Source organism: Nannobrachium achirus (assembly GCF_963921795.1).
Source record: "Nannobrachium achirus genome assembly, chromosome: 2".
NCBI classification, from domain to species: Eukaryota; Metazoa; Chordata; class Actinopteri; order Myctophiformes; family Myctophidae; genus Nannobrachium; species Nannobrachium achirus.
In genome coordinates this window covers 21810208-21823380 of record NC_137811.1, presented here as the reverse complement: position 1 = coordinate 21823380, position 13173 = coordinate 21810208, and positions in this window count along the sequence as shown.

Genomic DNA, 13173 nt, shown 5'->3' with positions numbered 1-13173 from the left:
GATTACAGCTTAGGCAATTGGCACTGGGTGAAAAATGGGTTACAAAATTGGGCGATAAAAAAGAATATATATATATGAAAGAAAAAGATTATCCTCATTAAAGCAAGTCATTCAATTCGGAGCAGTTTATATAATTTAACACATTTGGTTACATTTGAGTTATATTACAGTATTTGGCTCCACCTGTTCTATCTGTATCTTATAGCCTATGTGGGCTTTTTCATAAACTGACAAGTGCATCATTGCAAACATTTTGGAATGTGAAGAGATCGGAAGGACTTGCCAAATCAAGTAGCTAATTAGCTTGCTGAAGAGTGACCTAGCTTAAAGTTTCATTTATTGTAATAGAGCTGACCATTTCACCAGAGTGGAACAAGGTGGTAACATGGTTACTGTAAAGAGAACCTAATGATAGTGTACGTACAACATAGATACTGTACAAAGTGTTTATTATTATAATTTTTTATGTTTTAAATGGAGAGTGATCCACAAACATTCCAAATCTCATCAATGTGGTAAACATTTGGAAAAAGGAAAGAAACAAGACCCAAAATGTCAAAAAGGCCACAGCAAAAGAACTTCAATGTACTATATACATTTTGCTGAACAGAGAGATGGTGATGTTCATAAAACCCATATACATAACATTACAAATTGACATACTTACTTTCCTTCAAAATAAGGTAGTATACATTATCATGTATCATGTAGTAAACAAACAATAACTGTACAAGTCTTCTGTGACTGATGTATGCTTTTATATATTGCTGCAACCAAATCGCCCTTCTGGGACAAACAATGAATGAACTTGAACTTGTCTCATCAAGAAGACTGAGAATGGTTGATATCGTTTAACCTGTTTAATACGAGTAAGAATATATATGAAAAAAAGGCCAGTACAAGACCAGTCCTTCATGCAGCATCAGAAAGTTTGATGAAGTTGTACATCAGTGGTTGCTGTCGTACCCATAGCTCTGCGTATGATGCCAAATATCATAAACGCTGCCTTAAAAACCATCTCTACAATTACATATAGCAGCTGCCAGATTAAACAAAAGAAACAACAGCAGACCAGTATCTATGGCTTATAAGTTAATTGAAGTCATTGGCAAAAGTCTTTTCTCTAAAGAAATTGAAGTGATGACACTAAACTAAGGTTTATGATGACATACAGTACTGAAGACACTGGTCCATGTCCTTTCTTGATTTACCTGCAGCTCCACAGTGTGGGCACACTTTGGACTTTCTTCTGTGTCATTCAACAGATTGTAATGCTGTATGAGCTTTTCAGTTGGACCATCTCATTTCTTCCTCAGACCTCAGTATGTCACCATAACTTTTTTAGTCTAGCAGCTCCTATACTTAGTTGTAGAGATGTGGTGTTTAATGCAGCTTTCATGATATTTGGCATCATTCACAAATATATTGTACGAGAGCAACCGCAGATGTACAACTTCATCAACCTTTCTGATGCTGCATGAAGGACATTGTCTCTGGTACTCTTAGGCCATGGCTACACGGAGCTGGATATTTCAGATATCCCGGTTTTTCAGATATCCACATAGAAAAATATCTAGGTCCACACGGAGATGGATATTTCATATATCCCGGTTTTTCAGATATCCACATAGAAAAATATCTAGGTCCACACGACAAAGATATCTAGGTCTAACAAGCACACACACAGTAAAGTCTTCAGATATATCCGGGTACCGTGTCTACACGGATCCAGTGAATCGGATATTTTTCAATGTCTTCACTTATTTATCTACTTTAAGAAATATCCAGCTTCACTGCCGAAATATCCAGCTTCATGTGGCTGCAAGCCCCAACAGCACAAAAAAATGTCTAGCTTCAGAAATATCCAGCTCCGTGTAGCCATGGCCTTATACCAGTCATAATGGCTGTCAGATGTTATGGTCTTGTACGGGTCTTCCCACAAATGAAAAAATCGTTTTGTATGTTAAACAATGTATCAACCCTACTCTGTCTTCTGGTGCATGTATGCTCTCTCTATCAACACTTGCAACGTGTTGCTTACTGTTGTTTTTCTTATTTGCTCTACATGATACATGATAATGAGATACTTAATTTAGAAGTTAAGTATATCGGGTGCCTGGCCTACTGGTTTGGGCGCATACCACTTAGGCATTGCCACATAGGCATGGATGCCTGGCGGCGTTGCCGGTTCAATTCCTGATCTGACAATCTTTGTCGGATGTTACTCCCCATCTTTCCTGACAGTCTACTGTCCTATTAATAAAGGCATAAAAGCCCCAAAACAAATCTTTAAAAGAAAGAAAGTATATCATCTGTATATGGAGACAGGGTTTTATGAACACCATCATCTCTCTGTTGAGCAACATTTACTATGCAATTGGGAAGGCCTTCTGCAGTGGGCTTTTTTGAAAAAAGGATAATGTTTCTATTTCTAAATGTTTACCACAAACGATACAAAGATTTGGATCCAATGTTTATACATCACTCTACATTCAGCTATAACATAAGGCTGTACGTCCACTAGTGTACGTACAACATAATGCTGTACGTCCACTATTGATAGGCTCTATGTACAGTAGTAACCATAATATTATTATTGATACCACTTAATGCTCTGTTCCATTCTGGTGAAACAGAGTCAGGGTGCTGCTATTGTATTGTCAAGTCAAGTCAATTGTATTTCTAGAGCACATTTAAAAACCACCAGGGTCGACCAAAGTGCTGCACAACATACAATAGGGCTATTGGAGAGGCTCTATTACACTTTATGGAACTTTAAGCTTGGTCACTCTCCACTCTTGATTCGGCAAGGTCCTTCTCATCTTTTCTATTTCCAAAATATTTGCAATGATTTACAGTTTATGAAGAAGCCCATGTAGGCTATAAGATAAGAGAACAGGTGCAGCCAAATACTGTAGTATAACTTAATTTTAACCAATATGCTAAATGATATAATGTCTATAGGATTGAAAGAGGCTGTTATTATAGGAAAACATTGAGCATCAAATGGGTAGAGCTTGGATTCCCTCAGCCAGGTTTGCTAAATAATTTGAGTGCTACTGTAGCCCTGCATTTCTCTCTGCAGTATTGTTCAGGTTGCATAAAATGGCACATTTTCTAAACTTTTGGACATTTCATACATTTTAGGGACATCTACTGAAGTGAATTTGTAAACATTTTCCACCCTTGATAAGTGAATTGAAAATAAAACTAATCGGTGTGATTTCATTAGGATGGTTTACATTTCCCCCCGTTTGGGACACCATATACGTTTAGTGATATAACTCCACGAGTATACAAGCTACCTTTACACAATTGGTATTGCTCAGTTCAGTAGAACCACACCTTTCCAACAAGCTCTCACATGTGCTGATATGGCAATCCATGTCAGAGTCACTACAAAGTAAAAAGAGCACTCTACATAGATTTACATTTTCGCCTATTGTAGGTATGTGTTCAAATGACTATAACTCCCATTTCAATTTAGATATTTACATTAGGTCTTCTGTAGAATGTAGAGGGATGTCCTGGCATCAAGTATGCCAAGTTTCAAATCTCTCAGAGCTTCCATTGAGAATCTACATGAGTTTATATGCCTCAACCCCCAGACGGACAGGCCTTATTTTTGATATGGGGAGTATAACTTTATATATCAATTTCACCACTTTTGCAGTAAAATATTTTTATACAAGAATCCATTTCATGTATGGGAGACCTTAGAGATGAGGAAAAACTATGTTGTGTTTGGTCCTACCTCCGGTAGGGGTATCTCGAAAACTAAAGCACTTTTGGTCTATTTGTCACTCGACTATAGGCTCTCCTGTCGTCCAGGACCCTTCTCCCTGCAGGACTGTCCCATCCACCCACTGCCATGTCCCCTCTGATGCTTGGTCAGACAGACCGATCCAAGCCCTGACTTTCTGATTGTTTACGAGAAAATCATGTTCCTCTCTGCTGTTTATGCTCACCAGGTCAGCTCCATTACTCTGACAGTGCTTTCTGCTCTCCGACCAAGTTTTCAATGGTGTAATGTTAGTAATTAAGTAGCTATTGCCGTTAAAGCTCTTCCAGCCAGCGGTCCCTGCCGATTAGAATTGAGTTAAAAGTTAGAGAGAAGGAAAGACATTAGGATTGTGTTTTTTATGCTGTAGAAGACAGACACTATGGGATTGTGGTAGCGTTATGTCTGCATAAAGTATGCTCTTACCTGTGGCTTTAACATAGTCAACCTCCTTTTGCAACAGGTCTTTATCTGCAGTCAGGGTTTTGTACATGGTGTTGAACTGTTCTGTCAGGGTGGCATAACTGGTCTGTAGCTGGATATTGAATTCAGTAAGGTTTCTGTTTTGGGTTCTCACACGCTGCATCTCAGAATCATGAAGACCTGTAAGTCTGTTGTCTGCAAAGGGGAAATACATAGGCTGGTGTGGTTCCCAAACTTTTCAGGTCGAGACCCAAAAGAGAGATTAGACTGTTGCCTGTGACCCAAACTAGTGAAAATAGCAGATCAACACATCTGCACATCTGCACAACACGTTGCTTCACGCCACGTTATGAGCTTGCAGATCTAGTATTTTCACTACTTAAAAAAAAATGGAATTTCTTTGATAGTTTTATTTATTTTTACTTTATTTGTGAAATTATTTTTGAAAAATGTTTGAATTTCTCTTCAACTCATGAAAAATAGACAGTTTTTTGTGGATTTCTTTTTTTAAATCTTAAAAAAATGAATAGTAACACGATTGAGGAAACACAAAATAAAGGTTTATTTAGTTGCGACCCATTCAAATGTATCCGTGAACCAAAGACGGGTCTTGAGTCGACAGGCTATAAGAATCAAAATGTGGTGCAATGTCAGCGTTTATTGACTCTATAGAAGTAACTATAGCCTACGTTTTTGGTTTGTCATGCACAATACTCACAGTTCACTAGCAGACCTATGATCCCAGCCAGTAGTAGAAAGCACATCACCCCCAGACTCACTGCTACAGTTCTGGACCTCTGAGTACCACCTGAATGACACAATGACGCATTATCAAACCAATGAGAGTATCGGCAGCCATTCCATTTAAAGATCAGCCAAGATGCAGTGCTATTGTGAGTGCGTTAAGCGGTGAGACCAAAAGAAAAAGAAACATCATATTGAAAGGAGAAATGTCCAAGTACATGCATATGTAGTGGGACGCGGAAGCAGGGATTGAACCCTGGACTCGCCAGACCAACACACAACCAGTTGTGCTAATAGGGCTGAGCCTGATAAGCAGGGCTGTTGTCGCTGGTTCATCGCTGGTACTAACTGTGGGGGCTACACATGGCATGGCCATATATCACTATGGTCACAATGCTGCTTGCATACACATACTGTAAGTATCAGTACCCACATGTTACTGACCATAGAGATTTTTGTGATCTGTTCTCCCTGATCTGTCCGTAACAATAATCACCGGGATATCCATGCCCATATATGGAGATCCCTGTTGTCATCAATAATAAGCCCATATCTGTGAATATCCATTAATCCCATAATTGGCAATGCCCATATATGGACGCTCCATATATGGCCAGGACAGAATTCCTTTGCAAATCAAGACTGCTGAGTGCTGACTATCACCACCTAGATCTCTGACACTGACCTAATCAAACCCTGGATAGCCATACATGGAGACAACTGGATCACCTAGATCTCCATAATATGAAGCTGGTTAATAACTCTACATCTGACCTCACAGACTCCATATGAGTAGCTGACCTGTTCTGACATCACAGTGATGACTTGACCAGCTCAGCAGAAGGGTATACATGCCAAAGCGCCCATGTGCACGCATCACGTTATTATTATTGTTATGCCATGGGTATGGGCTATGTCTGCATGCATGGCTTTGATGCAGTCTGAAATATAATTGTTTGTTTACTGACACCTGGTGGTGGTGATCCACAACTGCAGGTAATTTGGAGCAATGCATGCAGTTTATTAGTCTGGTTGCCCCTAGTAGGTACAGTAAATGCAACAAAATATCACATGTGACAGATGGACAGAACTATCCTTAACAAGACTTTGTACACATCAAATTCATGATTCTAAAGGATACAAATTCGTTTGTCACAACTTTGTCAAACTCACGCTGAGTGTGTCTTCTTGCTGTGTTGTCCCTCCTGTCCTCCTGTGGTCGTCGAGAGACGTCACTGCTTCTGACGTCCTCCAGGCTCTCATAGATGTTGTCAGTGTCACCGCTCTGTCCTCTTTCTGCATCTCTCTGTCTTCTTTTGCTATAGATCACTGTCTGTGCTGAGTCTGGCACTGCATAAAGACCTGTAGACATACAGTATTACAAGGATGAGAGGCTCGAAAAGCAACTATTGACTACAATACCGACCGTATTCCTCTCCTGGCTTGATTAGCAATACAAAATACATTACATGATAACTTAGATTCTGTAACTATGAATATACTACCAAATGTGCGCATGCACAGACGCACAAATACATGCACAGTCATGAACAAAAACAACTACCTGTGGCACAGCGGCCTTTGATGCCCCCCCTAGTGACTGGTTTCCTTGGGGTTTTGCCCAGCACACCCACTATCCCTGAAAATAGGAAGAAAGGAAGAATCAGAAATACAGAAGGGACTGGAAGCATGACATGGCCCTAACAACATAATCATTACAACAAATAACCATCATAGAGTGAGATGGGAGCTGGGAGGGTGCAACTGACACACACACCCCTTGAGGCCCATAGGGCAGGAGTCTATCGCCTGAGGCACCCCCTGGACATGACGCTGATATATCACATGGACTTATCCCACAATCCACCCCTTGATGCTGAGGGCCAAGCAGGGAGGCAGGGAGCAGAGACCATTTTTATAGTCATTGGTATGTGACCCAGCCAGGAATCGAACCCCGGCCTCCTAGTCTCAGGGTGGAAACTCTAACCGCAAGGCCACTGGGCTGGTTTCCTATCCCTGTGGCTACACCATAAGCACTGGTCCACGAGTCAACCTAATCGGTCTTCCTCAGCTGAAGAAGACTAATTCCGTTGCACACGTCCTCGTCATAGAGGATATTTCAAGATACGTTTTCTTTGTCTGAGGGTTTTGACACTTGAAACATCACATTCAGTGGTAATACAATAAATATTCATGGGGGCGTTATCCAGTGTGCTTTTATGTTTTCTCTCGTTTTGAGTTTATGACCCAACATTATAACTGAACATGTCTTTATCTTACAACATTGTATTGTGACTTTGTGATGTTGTGTGTTACTGTGTACTAGAGGATGACATTTTATTCCCGTTCCCGTGGGTCCCGCAGGATTCCCGTGGGACAGGAGTCAAATTTGTATTAATGCCAGGATCGGGACGGGACAGGATTGAAAATCAACAGGAGTGGGCAGGAGCGGGAATCATCCCAGACCAGTTCATCAAATCGCAGAAATAAATTGCACAGGAAAGTGAGGTCTTTGAACTGCGAACATTATAAGATTATACATTATATAATAATAAACATGATATCAAATATAATGTGGATCAAAATAGAAAAACATCTGCGCGATTTTATTTTTTTATATTTTTTTCGGGAGCGGGATGTGAACGGGAGTGATTTTGACCAGGAGCGGGATGGGACCAGGAGTCATTGTACAGGAGTGGGACAGGACGGGATTTATTTCTTTACTCTGGCCCAGGATTGGGATGGGACAGGATTTTTTCTGCGGGAGTGGGACGGGACAGGAGTGAAAATTCATCAATATGTCATCCTCTACTGTGTACCTTGATCTGGGGCAGCCTCCTGTGAGCTGGAGCCTTGGGCTCCGAGACGCTCTGCTCTTTCATTGACGTACGCAGCACTCTCCTCTCCTTTCTCCTCCTGCCTCTCCTCTCTGGTTCCTCCAAAGTACATCATTGTCTTTGATAAGAAAGACACAAAACAGAATAATGTAGATAATATGAATAGAGTCATTACAATATAATATACTACAGACGTGCTGTTTCAAGTCTTCAGGCTTTACTGCTCTTTTTCTGAAATGTTCCCACAGGTTTCTTCCCATTTTGCCTTTTATATTTTTATGGAGAATGGAGCATATCTTTTGCAGAAACCCGCAAGTGGCAGGAAACCACTCCATTCCCATTGAAAAGCAGAATCCACCTTCATACTGTAGGTAGATTTATATAAGTCAGAGAATGTCATAAAAAATCAACAACAAAAAAAGAAACAAAAAAAAAGAAAAAGCTGATCTACAAGCACAATGATCTGCCAAGGGTTAGTTTTGAAATGGCACATCTGTACATTCATAAATATGTAAAAGAAATATATCTTACTCTTCCCCAATATCAGCATTGTCCTACATTGGTCTTCGGCCTTGCATTACAGACAGAGCTGGTGTCTGTTCTCGTCTGTCGAACCAACCCAAGCATGTAGGCTATGCTTGGACAACTTGTGAACATACGTGTGTGTACGCACGTACACACAACCAATAGAAACCTGAGGTGTATTATCCGCAAATTGCAACACAATATTTATTTTTAATCTGTTGAATCTAGGGTTGCAAGACCTCCCATAGGCAGCCAATGCATCAGAACAGTTTTTTGATATCTGATTGTATTAAACGACAAACTCACCAATATTGGGACTGTATGGAAAGCTTTAAGTATCCTCTTTCTGCAAAGTGTTTGTTTCATAAAAGTCCACAGTAGGTTATGTTATGAGTTACTTTCTGTCAATAAATCCGAGCAGACATTTTCTTTTTCTAAGTGTTGGAAGCACTCGTCTTCAGTAACACAACGTCCCGCTGTCTCCAGCATTATGTGCAATTTAGAACCAGGTGGTACACACGACCATTTCCCACAAGCGCTTCCAAACGTACAAAACAACACTTAAAAAAATAATCACCTGAACTGAATTTCTTGACAGAAAGTAGCTCATAACATGATTTAAAAAGGATAGAAAGAGGATACTTCAAGCTTTCCATAGAGCCCCAATATTGTTGAGTTTCATTTCGTTTAATACAATCAGATAGCAAAAAATAAATAAATAAATAAATGCTTCATGGTTGCCTATGGGAGGTATTGCAACACTAGATTCAACAGATTAAAAAAATGTGTTGCAATTTGCGACTAAAGTGTAAACAGCGTTATATTTCTGTCATCTGTGGCACATTTCTGGTCTGGGAAAGTTCTCTGCACCTCCCTCAACCACTACCTCCCTCAACCACTGCTGTAAACACTTTATCGATCGATGGGCCAATACAATTATTGATTATTATATGATTTTGAGTACTTGACTTGATAGTCATTATACTGTGGTATTGTGGATTATAATAACTAGCAATGTAAGCTTTATTGATACACAAAATCTATAATGATACATCTGAAAATCAGTTTGTGGTCAATAATGCCTCATCTACACTTCTTCTCAACACACAGTGTGTTTCAACCCACCACAGCTCCCCTCTTCCTGTCTCCTATCATTTTCACTGCAGTAAAACTGTGCTGTTTCTTTCATTAAATATATTTAACAATGTTTTGATAATCCTTATATTGTAATAGTAATCATACTGTACATAACTTGTGTCCAAGCTTCATTTTCCCCCCTTTTTTATGTAAATCCTTTGGGACCTCTATAGTCCCTGAACTTTGAGAATACATTTTAGAATAGACTGGACCCATGCAAGCTCATGAGAATATATTTAACATCCTTTAAATAATTACAGCGTATACTACTGGTTACTTACTTAAAATGACATCTCCATTACAAACAGGTTACGACACAATATGTTCTTAACGTATGACAGTAAATTGATGGTGCAAAAGTCCTTAAACAAAAGGAGTAGCATTGTCTATATCAGGGTTTCCCAAAGTGGGTGCCGTGATGCCAGTCCAGGGGTGCCGCAGAATAATTTGATACTATTATTTTTTTGTCATTCAAATATTTTTATTTTTTAAACAGTATATAAACATCAACAAATATATATATGTATAAATAAAATACCAACACAAATACACATATAAGAAAAACAAAAAACAAAAGAAAACAACGGCAGTCGATATTATTTGGAATTCAGCAATATCACTTCAGTAGGTATAACCATTTCTTAAGCACTCTATGCTTAGACAGACCTGTCACGTTGTGAGCTTGTAGATCGGCTATATTTGGTGAACCTTCCCCCCAGAATAGGGATGCTGAGGTTCAAGTGGTTAAACGTCAAGTATAAAGTTCTGAGTTCTAATGGAAATGGATTTCTCCATGACATAGCCAACCGTATCTCAGGTGGAAAAATGTGCATGTTTACGTAGAGTAATCTCATATAAGATTCTAAAAAATTAACAGTGTAATTCAGGGGTGCCGTGGATGAAAAGGTTATTTACAGGGATGCCCTGAGTCAAAAAGATTTGAAAATCCCTGGTCTATATGACCATAACAGTTGGTGGTCTTTAATGTCATCATTACATGTACAGCCCTGGAAGTAAATCTATATAGAACTAGCCCTTACCCGTTCAAAGATATGAGCTCCAAAATGATGTGCAGTGTGTGGGTTATGGGATTGTGCACTGTGCACACAGTATATGAGGGATGGAAAGTAACTTTAACTGGTGCTTGCATGATGTACTGTAGGAGCATCAATGTAAGAAACCCGTTTCGTTTAATGGCTACAGAGATACTGTCCCCCCCCCCCCCCCCCCAGCCCGCCCGCCCACCCGCCTGCACACCCGCCTGCCTGCACACACACACACACACACACACACACACACACACACACACACACACACACACACACACACACACACACACAGAGAGAGAGCTGGTTAAACATGTTGCCTTATGCTAGATGCAGAATAGATGAGCCTCAAGCTAGATGCAGAATAGATAGTAGATACACCATAAACATGCTAATATACAGCATACGATTTGTGAAAGTGACAAACAGGCTTCACAGTTATGTTAGGTGTGTTCATATGCTTATGGTGATGCGATTTCAGATCAATTGCTCCAGCCACTGAGGAGAAACGCTGTGACAGACACTCACTCACTCACTCAGACAGACAGACATTCGCAAAATTATAGTATAGATGGACATTCCTGTCATAGTAGCGCTGTGGTTCTGTGTGTAACACTGAAGTAGAAAGAAACGCACTGAGGAGCATGTCTACATTATAAATATCTTGCCCTGCATGTGATTCCAATTTGGATGCGATCATGATATACAGATATTTTATTAAGAAATAGCCCCTTCCCACTAATTCTGAAAGCCAATTACATGTAAAGAGGGTGGAATGCAAAACCCTGTTTTACAAAGATAGTAGCCTACAGCTCATCCAAACATCTTCCAATTCAATTCAAAGGAGCTTTATTGGCATGATAAAACATACATTTACATTTACATTGCCAAAGCAAGTTTCAAGATGAGTAATTTTAGCAGAATGACAAACATAATATTTGACTATGAGGGAAAAACATAATAAAGACTCCTTCATCTGACATTTGGCGTGTATCTTGCCTTATCAAAATATCATGATTACTACATGACTATGAATATGTTAAGTTAGCAAAATGTGATCTTGTCTAACCTGCAGCTAATCTCGCATCACGATGCAGTCCACTGCGGTCTGCGGCTGGACAAGACACATGCACACGCACGCACGCACGCACGCACGCACACACACACACACACACACACACACACACACACGCACACACACACACACACACACACACACACACACACACACACACACACACACACACACACACACACACACACATTGAACACACAGTGGCACGGCACATTTAACAAGATTTGCACCGTTGTGCATGCAGTACGTGCTTGTCAGACTAGGCTTGAGTATACATTCTATTGAGACCACCATGAACTCAAAATAAGAGTAAATAAAGCTACAATAATCTGAAGTGGGGATTACTGTTTGCAGGGCTCGATTTTACATTTCAGGTTCACTCATAACACCTTCCTGTCAGAGTGTCAGTGAGAAAACTGCTGAAGTTACATAAACCACATCCTGATGAAAAGATAAAGATGAGAGTTGATGTGTCAAAAACGATATAAAAAGCACTTGGAGGGGAGGTTCAAAATAATTACAAAAGATAATTAAATAATAACACAATTTGGCCTCATGGTGGCGCTATAGTAGCCACCTTTACGTTTTGGCCTTTAACTCTTGAACCAGGTCGTAAAATCAATCACGCCCATTTGTGTCAGGATAGTTCCTCCTCCAACATATTTTGTCTGGTTCTGGCTGGCCCCCTGTAGTAATTAACTAACATTAATTGAGGAAGGAACAGATCTATAAGATCTATAAACTACACGTCCCGCTGCAGAGCTTTGTGAGCTTGTAAATCTGTTATTTTTGTCCCATATTGAGAAGCAACCAGTTGGGCGCTATTGCATACATTAGTCTGCAATGTTATACATGTTTTAGAAAATATTTTTAACAAAATCAATAGCCAAAAACTACGCATAGCTAAATATTTTCCATTACTTTCAAGGACCTTTGATCAATTCCAAAACTTTTCCAGGACCTTGGATCAATTCCCAAACTTTTCCAGTACTGGAAATATATTTTTCTAATTTCAAAACTTTTCCAGGATTTCTTTCCAGTGACTTATTCGTGGGAACCCTGAATAAGGATTGTACTTCTCACAAATCCACCTATTCCTCCATTTGCAAGGCGCGTCAAACCAGTATTTGTCTGTGAGTTCTGCACAGGTTCCGTTATTAAATGTCCACCAGAACTCTGTCCAGAACCCTTTTCCCCGCAGGACTGTCCCATCCACCCATCGCCATGTCCCCCCCCCCCCCCCCCCCCCCCAAACTTGTCAGACCGATCCAAGAAGCGCTCCAATTAACATGTTTCTGATTGTTTACGAGAAAATCGTGTTCCTCTTTGCTGTTTATGATCACCAGGTCAGCTCCATTACGCCGACAGTGCTGTCTACTCTCCGGCCAAGTTTTCCCGTTACTGCTGTTAGTAAATAAGTAGCTACTGCCTTCAAAGCTCTTCCAGACAGGTGGACGAGGTGGATCCTCCTCCTCCTCCTCCCACCCCTCCTCCGGGTCAGGGATTCCTGACGATTAGAAATGAGTTTAAAGTTAGCGAGAATGACATACATTAGGATTGTTTATGTTGTAGAAGACAGGCAGTGTGGAATTGTGGTAGCTGTAT